The 12,930-nt window shown below is 47.0% G+C and overlaps 1 long non-coding RNA gene across 1 annotated transcript; it reads right to left on the bottom strand.

Annotated features, from left to right (window-relative positions):
* Positions 1–6,436: 6,436 nt before the first annotated feature.
* Positions 6,437–12,461, bottom strand: LOC116553089. The gene is made up of 2 exons (XR_004269632.1): positions 12,170–12,461; positions 6,437–7,692 (listed from the first exon to the last, which is right to left on the bottom strand). It is a non-coding gene; the product is annotated as an uncharacterized LOC116553089 (long non-coding RNA).
* Positions 12,462–12,930: the final 469 nt, after the last annotated feature.

The following is a 12,930-nucleotide window of genomic DNA, read 5'->3' as shown; positions in this document are numbered from 1 at the left end:
GCATGTTCCCTCTTTTGACCTCTGCTTCTAAAGGCACACGGTGCTGCAATTCCCGGGCCTTTAGAGGGTTCTGTGGTCTAAATTGGACTGCTTTTTGTCTTTTTTTCACTCATGGTTAGCAATGAGTTTTCCACATCTGCTAAATCAGTTGCTATTTGTCCATGTGCTTTATACCTTCCAAAAACCTGCTGCAACTGACTCCACCCTCCTTTTCTGTATCCTCACAGCTTTCTGCCTTTTTGTTTCGCCTTTTTGTTCCTAAACCCCTCTCTGTAATGTTGATTGAGTTCCACGAACATGTGGCCAAGCTGCGCTCTTTAACTGGGAATCCCAAGTGGCCATCTGCTCTCTGCTGTCGTGTTCTCTCACCCTGAATGTACCTGCCCTCCGCGGCTGTATATAGACTCCTCGTTGCTGTGCCGGCCACTACAGAGTACAGCTCTCTAGACACACACAGAGATGGCTTTTAACTGATGCCTCAGCAGCCTCTGCTGACTGTGAGCCATCCCTGGGCCATCCCTGAGCTTCCTCCAGTGTCTTATTCTGAATACCGGGGCTGGCGGAAGCCCTGGGGAGGGAGAGTGGTATTCCTTCACTCTTTCCCATGTGGCAAGTTATAAAGGGCATTGAGCTACGTCCTCTGTCATGACACGTGTTTCCCATTGGGTCTGAAGAGCCCTGTTGGGACGCGGAGGTACAGTGTTAATCAGGCAAATGCAGTCCTCAGCCTGATGTTCTTTCCCCCAGGGGAAACAGAAGATGCCTGGGGTTAAGGCACACAGTAAGAAGAGCCTCATACCCCTGGGCCCATTCTGACTGAAGACACCTGGATGACAGATCTATTTCTGCACATCAGGGAGAATTGCCAAGGTCCAGCCCTGTGCTGGGCTCCTGGACTTCCCCATGCACACATCGTGCATGCACTGTGCTCTACCCTGCCAGGTGTCTCAGACACAGGCAAAGAAGAACTGACTGAGGTTGGGGAGTTATTCCTTCCTTCCTACCTATGTCGTTGGAGTTATTTATATTGGTGGAGACTTTGGGACTTGATCAAATAATCAGAACTAGCCAGGCTTCGTGGCTCATGCCTGTAATCCCAGCACTTTGGGAGGCTGAGAGGGGTGGATGTGTTGAGCCCAGGAGTTTGAGACCAGCCTGGGCAACATGACAGAACCTCATCTCTACTAAATACACAAAAATTATCCAGGTGTGGTGGTATGCACCTGTAATCCCAGCTACCCGAGAGGCTGGCACAGAGAATCACTTGAACCCAGGAGACAGAGGCTGTGGTAAGCCAAGATCACGCCACTATACTGTAGACTGGGCAACAGAGTGAAACTTGTTCTCAAAACAATAATAATAATAATAAAAAATAAGTAACAGGAACTGCAGACCCCAGATTTAATTAGGTCTATTAGAGAGAGGGCAGCATCCTAAAGGTCGGACCTAAGAAAGCAGAAACAGTGTGACTGTGGTCTCACACAGGAGTGGATGACCAATTTGCTCATTTCTTAAGTATGCATTGAGTTCCTTCTCTATGCAAACCCTGTGGTTAGATGCTAGGGGCTCAAGAAAAGCAAGTAGACTTGGCCCTGTACTATAGGAGATTAGAACCTATAGAAGAGCCGGGCGCAGTGGCTCACGCCTGTAATCCCAGCACTTTGGGAGGCCGAGGCGGGTGGATCACGAGGTCAAGAGATCGAGACCATCCTGGTCAACATGGTGAAACCCCGTCTCTACTAAAAATACTAAAAATCAGCTGGGCATGGTGGCGTGTGCCTGTAATCCCAGCTACTCAGGAGGCTGAGGCAGGAGAATTGCCTGAACCCAGGAGGCGGAGGTTGTGGTGAGCCCAGATCGCGCCATTGCACTCCAGCCTGGGTAACAAGAGCGAAACTCCGTCTCAAAAAAAAAAAAATCTATAGAAGAGGCTATCAGGTAAATAGGTATCCTCTGTGTGGCAAGTGTCACGCCAGCGAGCTAAAGAGATGTATAGGGAGACTTCAAATACTCCGTGGAAAAAATGGAGCAAAAAGAGAGTCATTAAAAACGTAGCCTTTATTTTTCAACATAACCTCCATCAAGCTCAACACACTTTTGCAAGCAGTGATACCAGCCATTCAGTCCATCCTTAAAGAAATGAGGGTCTTGGGAATTTAATCATGTCAATGCAGTCTTTTTACATTATTAACTGAAGAAAAATGAGTGCCTTTTACAAATTTTTTTAAATTGTGAAACAAAAAAAATTTAAAAAAGGACAGAAGGAGCCAAATTCGGACTGTAAGGTAGATGCCTAATGATTTCCCATCGAAACCCTCACACAATTTTCCTGTTTGGTGAGAGGAATGAGCAGGAGCATTGTCACGGTGGAAAGGACCCTCCGGTGAAGCTTTCCCAGGCATATTTCCTGCTAAGCTTTGGCTTTCTCAAAACACTCCCAGAGTAAGCAGATGTTATTGTTCTTCAGCCCTCCAGAAAGTCAACAAGCAGAATGCCTTCAGCATCCAAAAAATATTGTTGCCGTGACCTTTGCCCTTGACCGGTCCACTTTTGCTTTGACTGGCCCCCCTCCACCTCTTGGTAGCCCTGCTTCGATTGTAGTTTGTCTTCAGCATCATGGTAGTAAAGCTATGTTTCGTCTGCCGTTATAATTATTTGAAGAAATGCTTCAGGATCTTGATTCCGCTTGTTTAAGATTTCCATTGAAAGCTCTCCCCTTAAGGTTTTCAGCTGATCTGGGCACAACAATTTTGACACCCATCAAATGGAAATTTGCTCCACTCAAATTTTTGAGTCATAATTGTATAAGCTGAACCTTTGCAATATCTATGGTGTCGGCTATTGTTTCTGCTGCTAATCATCAGCCGTCTTCAATTAGGACACAAAAAATATTAGTTTTTTCTTTGAAAACTGATATGGATTGTCTGCCACTGTGGGCTTCGTCTTCAATATCATCTCATCCCTTCTTCAAACAATTTATCCATTTGCAAACTGCTGATTGCTTTGGGGGTATTGTTCCCATAAACTTTTCATTAAAAAATCAATGATTTAATCATTCTTCCACCCAAACGTTGCCACACATTGATGGGTTTTTTGTTTTTTTGTTATTGCTTCAATTTTAATAGAATTCACCTTGCCCTGGTGGAGGCTCCTTTCAAACCGATGCCTTATTCTTCTTAGTGCCCCAAACTGGATCCTGTTCATGCACATCATAACAAGTTAGCACAAGTTTCTTTTGGTGCCAAACAAATTCTGAATCCATACATAGCATTTACATCATACCCACTTCCATAAACTTTTTGAAGGCCCCTCGCATGTGATCCCAGTCTAGGAATCAAGGCTGACTCCTATGAAAGGTGGTATCTGATGCGAATAATGAGTGAGACTTAGCCAAGCAGAGGAGGCAGGAAGAGCCCAGAGCTGAACCTAGAACCCCAGCATTGTTCCGTGTGACCCACTGAAGGGCTGTGGTGGAATGATGGGAGATGAGGGGCTGGGGTCTGCAGAGGCTTAGAAGTCAACAAAGAGTTTGGAGCTAGCCCAGAGAACACTAGAGAGCCACCGGACAGTCCTATAAGAGGACACAATTTAAACTTTGGAAATGTCTCTGATAGCTGAGTGCAAAATGAATTACAGGAAGAGGGGTCTGGGTTGTGGCAGGAAGACGAGAGCCCAGCAGTGGTCCCAGGGTAAGAGGACAGTGGCTTGCACATGGGAGTACAATGGAGCTGGACTCTGACATCTTCGGGGGTAGAATTTGGTGATGGGATTTGGTGATGGATTCACTAAGGGGATAAACTTTAGGGAGGAGGCTGGATGGTGGTCATGTTTCTGGTTTGGGAATCTGTGTGTGGTGACATTTACCAAGACAGGGAACCCCAGGAGCAGTTCTGCAGGATTTGATCTATCTTCTTTACTTAGAAAAAGGCAACAGTGAGAACTGAAGATGCCTATTCCAGGAAACTGCACTCCACCAACTTGAGGAAGGGGCCAGCGACACCCTGAACTCACCAGCCCTTTCCCAGCACTGCTCACTGCCAGTGCACTGCCCTGCTCCTCAAATTGTCTCTGTAATTGGACTTTGTGTACAATGAGCAGCCAAGAAAACCCAGCTCCTCCGGCTGACTCCCACAGCATACCAAACCCAGCCCCGGCTACACTTGATGACTTCAGGTGTTACTCTCTGGCCCACTCACTGTCCTGTACCAACACACACACATATGTCAGGCACCGTAGCAGCCTGCAAACCCCCCACGACCTCTTCAATCCTGAGTCATGGATGCACACCTCCGCCTGGAGCTCAGCCCCCAGCCACCCTCTTCTCAGGCCCATCTATGCTCAAAGCCTCCCGGATCCCCAGGCTTCCTGAGATATCTCTTCTAGCTGAAAGCCAAGCAGCAAATGCTGTGTCAGCCTGAACCTCCTCTCCTGCGTTTCTCTGTTCAATCACACAGAGACGAGCAAGCAAAAAGACATGACGCATCCTCCCACCATACCAAGATAACCACCTGGTTATCTTGGCCTATAAGGTCCAGTCTCTCAGAAACTGGAGTGTTCCCTTCACAGTGCTGAGCTGAACTTAAACCCAGAGAAGAGCATGGGGCTGACTCAGATGCAGTCTCTATCAACCAGATGGGGAACAGGCACTCCCCTGACTCACTGCAGTTTAAAGCTGACTGTGATTGGTACTGTTATGGGCTGAATTGTGTCACCTACTCCAAATTCTCATGTCAAAGCCCTAACTGCCCATACCTCAGAATGGGACTGTATTTGAAGATAGGGTCCTTAAACGGCAATTAGATTAAAATGAGGTCTTGTGGATCGGCCCTGATCCAATCTGACAGGTGTCCCTGTAGGAAGAGGCGATTAGGACACAGGCACACACAGAGGGCACAGCATGTGGGGACATGGGGAGAAGATGCCGTCTGCAAGCCAAGGAGAGAGGTTTCCAGAAAATGGTTCAAAACCTGCCGACACCTCACTCTTGGACTTCTAGCATTCAGCACTGTGAGAAAATAAATTCCTATTGTTTAAGCCACCCCGTCTACAATATTTTGGATGGCCGCTCTGGCAAACTAACACAAGCGTGATAAGAGACAGAAAATGTGCTGCAGGAACGCCAAGGAAACAGAGAAATCCCCAGGAGAAGCAAGTCAGCACAGGGGTTACTTGTGTGGGCTCCAGAGTGGCCTGGCTGGGTTCCAACCTCCCTGATCTGCCACGTTCCTTGTGAGAGTCCCCACCTGGCATGCTGGTTGGAAGGATTAATAAAATAAAGCAGGGATGGCCAGGATCAGAGAGTGAGGCACCGTAAGGGCAGCTATTTGTGGAGGAAACCTGTGTCACCTAAACTGGGGACCCAAAGGCAGAGGACGCTGCAGGGCTGCTGGTGGAGGAAAGGTCCTGTCCAGCAGAGGGGACTCCATGAGCCAGGGCTTGTGGTTGGGCTGGGCAAGGTCCAGGAAAGGCAAGTCACCTGGGGGAGGTGGGGCAGGGGGAGGGAGGGCTGGGCAGGAAAATCGGGGCGAGATGGCAGGTGGGGAAACTGGAACACCAGACTAGATTCTGTTCCCAGGGTAAGAGGAACCATCTGAGGTTTGTAAAGCAAGGAAGTGGCAAGATGGGAAGGGAATCCCGACAAAGCCTCCAGAAACAAGATTGAGATTGAGGAAGGAGAAACAGAGTTCGGGGCTTCTGTGATGCAAACGAGAGGCCAGTGAGTGACTTGGGTTCTTCTATTTGCTCATCTGAAATATTAATTTCGGCGTTTGCATGCATAAACAATTCGAGAGCCCAGATGCCGTCGCTCCTCTCCAGCTCTTAAAAGGCTTTCTGTGAAAGTGTTCCTGGAAGAGACAGTTAATGCCTTGCCTCCCTTGCCCCGAAAGTGATTTCTGAGACCCAGGGCCCTGCATTTGTGAGCTGGCTCTCTCAGGCCCAGCCTCTCGGCCCATGGCACCTCCTGGGTATGGGTATGTAAGGAGACTCAGGAGCTCAGTTTCCAAAGATAGAGTAGTCTTTAGGGAATTCAGTGGGCGGTGGCTAATGAATAAATAAGAGAGTGCCCTCCGTGCTCCTGCATTTACCAGTGCCATGCTGTTTAACCTTTTATCAGACAGTGTGAGTACGCTCCCCGTCTTTCCGCAGGAATACAGACTGGCTGTGCAAACTGTCATTTCTTTCTAACTTACCCATTACCTGGGTAGCAGAAAAGTTGAAAGTTGCTGGTAGGTTGGATATTATGTAGTTCAACTCTCCTGTTCTACAGATGAGGAAACTGAGGCCCAGGGAAGAGATTTACTCAAAGCCTTCCAGGTTTGTTAGTGCCACAGATGATGCTGGAACTCGGATGCAGGGACTCCCAGCTCAGGGTTTCATAACACTCGGCGTCCACTGAAAAAGCGTTGCCCAATACAAAGACAACACAAGCTACGCGTGTAGTTTTAAACCTTTAAGTGGCCACATTAAAAGATAAGAAGAAACAGATGAAATTGGCCTTAATATACACTCACACCAGGGATGCGCTCTGAAAAATATGTCATTAGCTGGTTTCATTGTTGTGCAAACATCATAGAGTGTACTTACACAAACTTAGATGGTACAGCGCATGCCACTGTATAGATCTGTTACCGTCTTACCGGATCACTGGTAATGAGTCAGTGGTCCGTCATTGATGAAATGTCATGATGCACGACTGTATTCTCTTGAATGCGGTATAGGCAAAATGTACAGATTCTATCGGTGTACACCTTCCCATTCACTAGGTCAGATCACTTTATGCACCTGCTCAGGCCTAGCTAGGCTGAGGGTGGAAGGGTAGGGGTCAGACTCCAAGTAGAAGCATGAAGGCCTCTCCTAGGAAAGCCATCAACGACAAGCCCATGAAGCCACACATTTAGCAGAAAATGTGCACTTCTCTCTGGAGCATTAAGCTATAGAGAAATATTCCCATAATACAAGTGTAGGCTGTGGTAGACGCTGTCCCAGCCAACAACAGACAGAGGACCTTTTATCCAGCCACCCATTTCCAGGGTGCTTTTTGCTGACAAGGGACATCCGTGGGCTGCTGGTATTCCATCTATCTCTTGAGGTGGCCGGGCGTGGGTGGCTGTGCCAACTCCTGGGCAGAATGCTTGAACAGAAGTGCCTGGGGAGACAGAGGATTGCCCCTTACCCTGGGGCACTTATGAGGTCAGCCCAAATGACTCATATGGAATTCCCCAAGCCCCCTGGATCCAGGGAACTACACCAACCTCCAGAATTCATTCTGAAACCATGCCAAGTGCCAGAAATTTACTTCTTTCCAAAAGTTCAGAATTCTGCTTAATTTCCCTGCAAGCTGCTGCCTGCTGACTTGGCCTCCGCCTTCCTCAAAGGTGTCAATGTGCTTTGAGGGCCAATTGCTTCTTCTCTGACCCTCCAGACAAGTTCCTATGTTGGCACCACAAAGCAGGTGGATCAACTAGAGCTGCTGATAAACAGTGGGTTCCCACAATAACAAATCCCTAAAAGCAAAGCTGACATTTTCCCCATCACCAGCTGGTCCATGGTGTGGCTTATCTGAGTGCCGATCAAGGTAGATGCGCCAATCAGAGGAGTTAGGAAGCTCCTGGGACAACAGGCGGTCCTGGTTTGATTATGCAGAGCTTGATTCTGGAACAATGCTGACCAATCCATGTGAGCTACTGAGACCTGAAGTGTGGCTCGACCAAATGGAGACGTGGTTGGTATAAATGCAAAATATGCACCAGATATCAGACACAGTATGGAGGGGGAAAATGTTCATAAAAATATAAAATACCTCACTGAAAATATTTCTGTTGTTTATATGTTCAAATGATATTCTTCATGTATTGGATTAAATACAACGTATTATTAAAAATAATTTTACCTATTTTTAATTTTAAGGAAACTATTTTAAAATTACCTATGTGGATCATGTTTTATTCTCATCAGACAGCACTGTTCTAGTGGAAGCATTTCATTTGAGAGGCCACCACTTGGGATGCAATTCTAAGGGCGTTGGCTGAGATTTGACTAGCAGTGTGGGGACAGATGGCATGAGCCTGGCGGTCACTATCCAGAACATGGGATGTGAAGTGGTATCACTGGCTGAGGGTGCTGTTGGACACAAGAGGCCACACCCCCATCCCCTGCTCCACTCACTGCCCTGAATGTGCCGCTGAATTCACTGCCCCAGCTTAAACCATGGGCTGAGGAGCCGTCAGCCTAGACCTGGATCTCCCCACTGCTACCACTGTGGCATCCCCCAGAAAACCCAGAACAGGACATTGCCAAAGGAGTGCTGAGCTATTTATTGCTTTTATCCTTTAGAAATGGAACCTAAAATTTAGGGCTGAACTTGGGGGCCTTGTCAACACAAAGGATCCTTGCTCTGTAGCTTAATTTTGGTGGCAGGCATATGACCCTACACAAGTATAAAATTGCATCGAACTAAATACATGTACACAGACACACACGCACACACACCTATATTATTTCCTATAACTGCATGTGAATCTACAATGATCTCATAATTCAGGTCCATATTTGTACACCCATGTTCATAGCACCATTATTCAGGAGGGTCAAAAGGTGGAATAAACTTAGCAATGAGTGGATAAACAAAATGTGGTTTATCCATATGATGGTATCTTATTCAGCCGTAAAAAGGAAGGAAATTCTGCCAAGTGCGGCAGCTCACGCCTGTAATCCCAGCACTTTGGGAGGCTGAGGCAGGCGGATCACCTGAGATCAGGAGTTCGAGACCAGCCTGGCCCACATGGTGAAACCCCGTCTCTACTAAAAATACAAAAATTAGCCGGGCATGATGGTGCAAGCCTGTAATCCAAGCTACTTGGGAGGCTGAGGCAGGAGAATCACTTGAACCCAGGAGGTGGAGGTTGTGGTGAGCCGAGATTGTGTCATTGCACTCCAGCCTGGGAACTAGGAGACAGAGTGAGACTCCATCTCAAAAAAAAATAGGAAGGAAATTCTGATACATGCACATGCTACAACATGGATGAACCTTGAGGACATTATGTTAAGTAAAATAAGGCAGATGCAAAAGGACAAATGTATGATTTCACTCGTGATATATAACAAGTAGTCAAATTCATAGAGACAGAAATGGGATGGTGGTTGCCAGGGCCTGGGGGAGAGGGGAATGGAGATTGTTTAGGAGCTGTGGTGTTTCCGTTTGGAAGGATAAAAAGAGGTTTGTGGCTGGATGGTGGTGATGGCTGCACAACAATATGAATGTACTTAATTAAGATGGCCCAGCTCTTCAGGAGGCTGAGGTGGGAGGATCGCTTGAGCCCAGGATTTCTAGGCTGTAGTTCTGGGCTAGGCCAATCGGGCGGCCGCACCAAATTCCACGTCAATATGGTGAGCTCTCGGGAGCAGGGAACTACCAGGTTGCCTAAGGAGGGGTGAACTGGCCCAGGTCAGAAACAGAGCTGGTCCAAACTCCCACGCTAATCAGTAATGGGGGCGTGCCTGTGAATACCACTGCATCCACCCAGGGCAACATAGAGAGACTTCATCTCTAAAAAAAAATAAAAATAAAATTTAAAAAATGATTAAAATGCCGGGCGCGGTGGCTCACGCCTGTAATCCCAGCACTTTGGGAGGCTGAGGCGGGTGGATCACAAGGTCAAGAGATCGAGACCATCCCGGTCAACATGGTGAAACCCCGTCTCTACTAAAAATACAAAAAATTAGCTGGGCGTGGTGGCGCGCGCCTGTAATCCCAGCTACTCGGGAGGCTGAGGCAGGAGAATTGCCTGAACCCAGGAGGCGGAGGTTGCCGTGAGCCGAGATCGCGCCATTGCACTCCAGCCTGGGCAACAAGAGCGAAACTCCGTCTCAAAAAAAAAAAAAAAAAAAAAAAAAAAAAAAAAAAAAAATGATTAAAATGACAAATTTTCTGTCATGTGTATTTTACCATAATTTTTTAAATTTAAAAATTAAAAAAAGTCAGAGCCTTTTGACCTAAAGATCAGTGACTCTCCTTTACAGTTCACCCTGTTCAAGGAAGTGAACCAGAAAGCTATGGGCCCATTAGAAGGAACCCGACTTCCAGCACCTGCGTTAATAACCCATAAGGAAAGCAAGGGCAGAGAGTGGTCCTTGGTAAGGAGCTAGGTGCCGGGGAAGATAGGGGGCAGATTGGTGCACCGGTGCCCTAGTCACCCCAACACATCGAATACCCAGATGGAGCTCTTATGCCACCCAAAGGTGAAACTAAACCTGTGATTACAAAGTTAGCCTTGATCAAAATTGTTGGTAAATGTGGTAAAGGGAGGTGAAGGCGCTAGAAGGAGGCATGGATGTCCAGGACTGAAAGGGGATGGAGAAGGCAAGGGCAGATCCCAGTGTCAGCAAATGGGAATCTACTTAGGGTGGGCATTTGGGGACATATTCTTCTATGCCATATCACCAGAACTACAAAGGGTTTTTGTTTGTTTTTCAACCTAAAGGGGTTGACTTTATAGACCACTCCAGTTGTACCATTGAAACACCCTCAGTCTTCCTAATTCATGGGAAGGGCATGAAAGAACTCCCTGAGCAGGGCAGGGCAGGAAACGTATCTGCACTCCAAGCAGTTGGCCACCCAAAGGAGAATACTTCATTATGCTTCCACTGAGAGTCTCTGAGACAGTAATTGGGGGAGGGAGCTGCCAGGCTAGGACTTTTCCCTCATCCAATCCTGACTGAGTACAAGATAACAAGAGTCCATTTTTGGTCGTGTGGGCATTTAAAAGAGAATGATTTCGTTTCTTTTAAGTTCACATAGGTTGGCCAGAAGCCCCCAGACTGCCTGGAATGTGTATTAAAAATGCCAGATATCTCAGCAATAATTTCCAGCCCCAGGGCATTTACTAAGACACTCAGTACCTCTACCTGTACGCTGCTCTGAAGCAACGCCACGGCCATCCCACAGACACGAGCCAGGAGGGAGCGCCGAGGCTCTGCACCCGACCACAGCTGAGAACGTGTGGATGCCCATATGATTCTGCTCACTGCATGGTGTCTCAGCCACTGTGTCCTGAGCCAAGATATTTGAGTGTTTCTGAAAACCAGCATTGTTTTCTCTCTTGGTCATGTAAGTCATGGGAAATTTTTGTGTGGTGATGCATAAATCCCAGAAAGTTTGGTTTAAAAAGTTCCCTAAAGTGTGGGTGACTCCTCGAGTATGTCCAGATTTAGTGAATATCCTGCATCCGTAAAACAGGCCTGAGAGTTTCACCCAAATGCCATCTCCGTGAAGAGGTTTTCCAGATTCACGGACACCCTCATCAGTGAGTTCTGGCAGCTGCCCGTTAGATGTAGGACTTTTAAACTCAAATTTAAAATGAGTCTAGAAGCCTGAGTGAGCAGAGTTGCTCAGGAATATTATGCTTCAAGGGCAGTTCAGGCCAACTCTCCTGTGATTTAAAATCTCTCTATAAAAATGTTATAATTCGGGCCTGGCGTGGTGGCTCATGCCTGTAATCCCAGCACTTTGGGAGGCCGAGGCAGGCGGATCACCTGAGATTAGGAGTTCGAGACCAGCCTGGTCAACATGGTGAAACCCTGTCTCTACTGAAAAAATACAAAAAATTAGCTGGGCATTGTGGTGGGCGTTAATCTGAGCTACACAGGAGGCTGAGGCAGGAAAATCGCTTGAACCCAGGAGGCGGAGGTTGCAGTGAGCTGAGATTTTGCCACTGCACTCCAGTCCGGGAGACAGAGTAAGACTCTGTCTCAAAAAAAAGTTATAATTCATCCCTAATAAATTAGCTGTCACCTTTGAGAAATCTTCCTTTAATGTTTTGTTCAACCCATCAACAATTATTTCATAAGCACCTGTGCATCCAGGCTTGATGCCACGGATTCTAATTCCTTCCCTTATCCTCACCCCTCACTCCTCGTCCTCCTCAAGAAAAGGATTTGCCTCTGATCCTCCACCATGACTTGGGCAGCCACTGAAAATGATGCTCTAATAAATGTGTCGATGTGAAAAGATGGCAGGGCTTATGAAGGAGTATGTATTTAATTCCATTTTTGTAAATATGTAAGTAGTATGCACGTAATTCCACTTTTATACATACATATTCTTAGATAGGCAGGTAAATATATATTCATGTGTATATTTTAATAAAACAAAATCTAAAAGGATATATACCAAGATGTTGGCAGTGATGATCTCTGAGTAATGGAATCAATTTTCTTTTATTTTCTTTTAGCTTCTTCTGTGCATTTTTTCTAAAGGAAACACACATGACATGTTAAATCAAAAAAGGAAAATGTGTTAAAGGGAACAGTGGCATTGAGAGAAGACGGCAGTTACGTTTGGTAGCCATTTAAAGAGGTTTATGGCCTGGTGGAGTTGCTCACGCCGGTAATTCTAGCACTTTCGGGAGACTAAAGCAAGAGAATCCCTTGAGTTCGAGACCAGCCTGCACAACACATCAAGACCCTGTCTCGCCGGGCGCGGTGGCTCAAGCCTGTAATCCCAGCACTTTGGGAGGCCGAGGCGGGTGGATCACGAGGTCAAGAGATCGAGACCATCCTGGTCAACATGGTGAAACCCCGTCTCTACTAAAAATACAAAAAAAATTAGCTGGGCATGGTGGCACGTGCCTGTAATCCCAGCTACTCAGGAGGCTGAGGCAGGAGAATTGCCTGAACCCAGGAGGCGGAGGTTGCGGTGAGCCGAGATCGCGCCATTGCACTCCAGCCTGGGTAACGAGAGCGAAACTCTGTCAAAAAAAAAAAAAAAAAAAAAAAGACCCTGTCTCGACAAAAAAAAAAAAAATTAGTTGCACGTGGTGGTGCATGCCTAGAGTCACGGCTACTTGGGAGGCTGGAGTGGGAGGATTGCTTGAGCCTGGGAGGTTGAGGTTCCTGTGAGCCGTGATCATGCCACTGCACTCCAGCCTGGGC

The sequence above is a fragment of the Sapajus apella genome, unplaced genomic scaffold (assembly GCF_009761245.1).
Source record: "Sapajus apella isolate SASKATOON/1434 unplaced genomic scaffold, GSC_monkey_1.0 scaffold12, whole genome shotgun sequence".
Lineage (NCBI taxonomy): Eukaryota > Metazoa > Chordata > Mammalia > Primates > Cebidae > Sapajus > Sapajus apella.
This window is presented reverse-complemented; position numbering and strand designations above follow the sequence as displayed.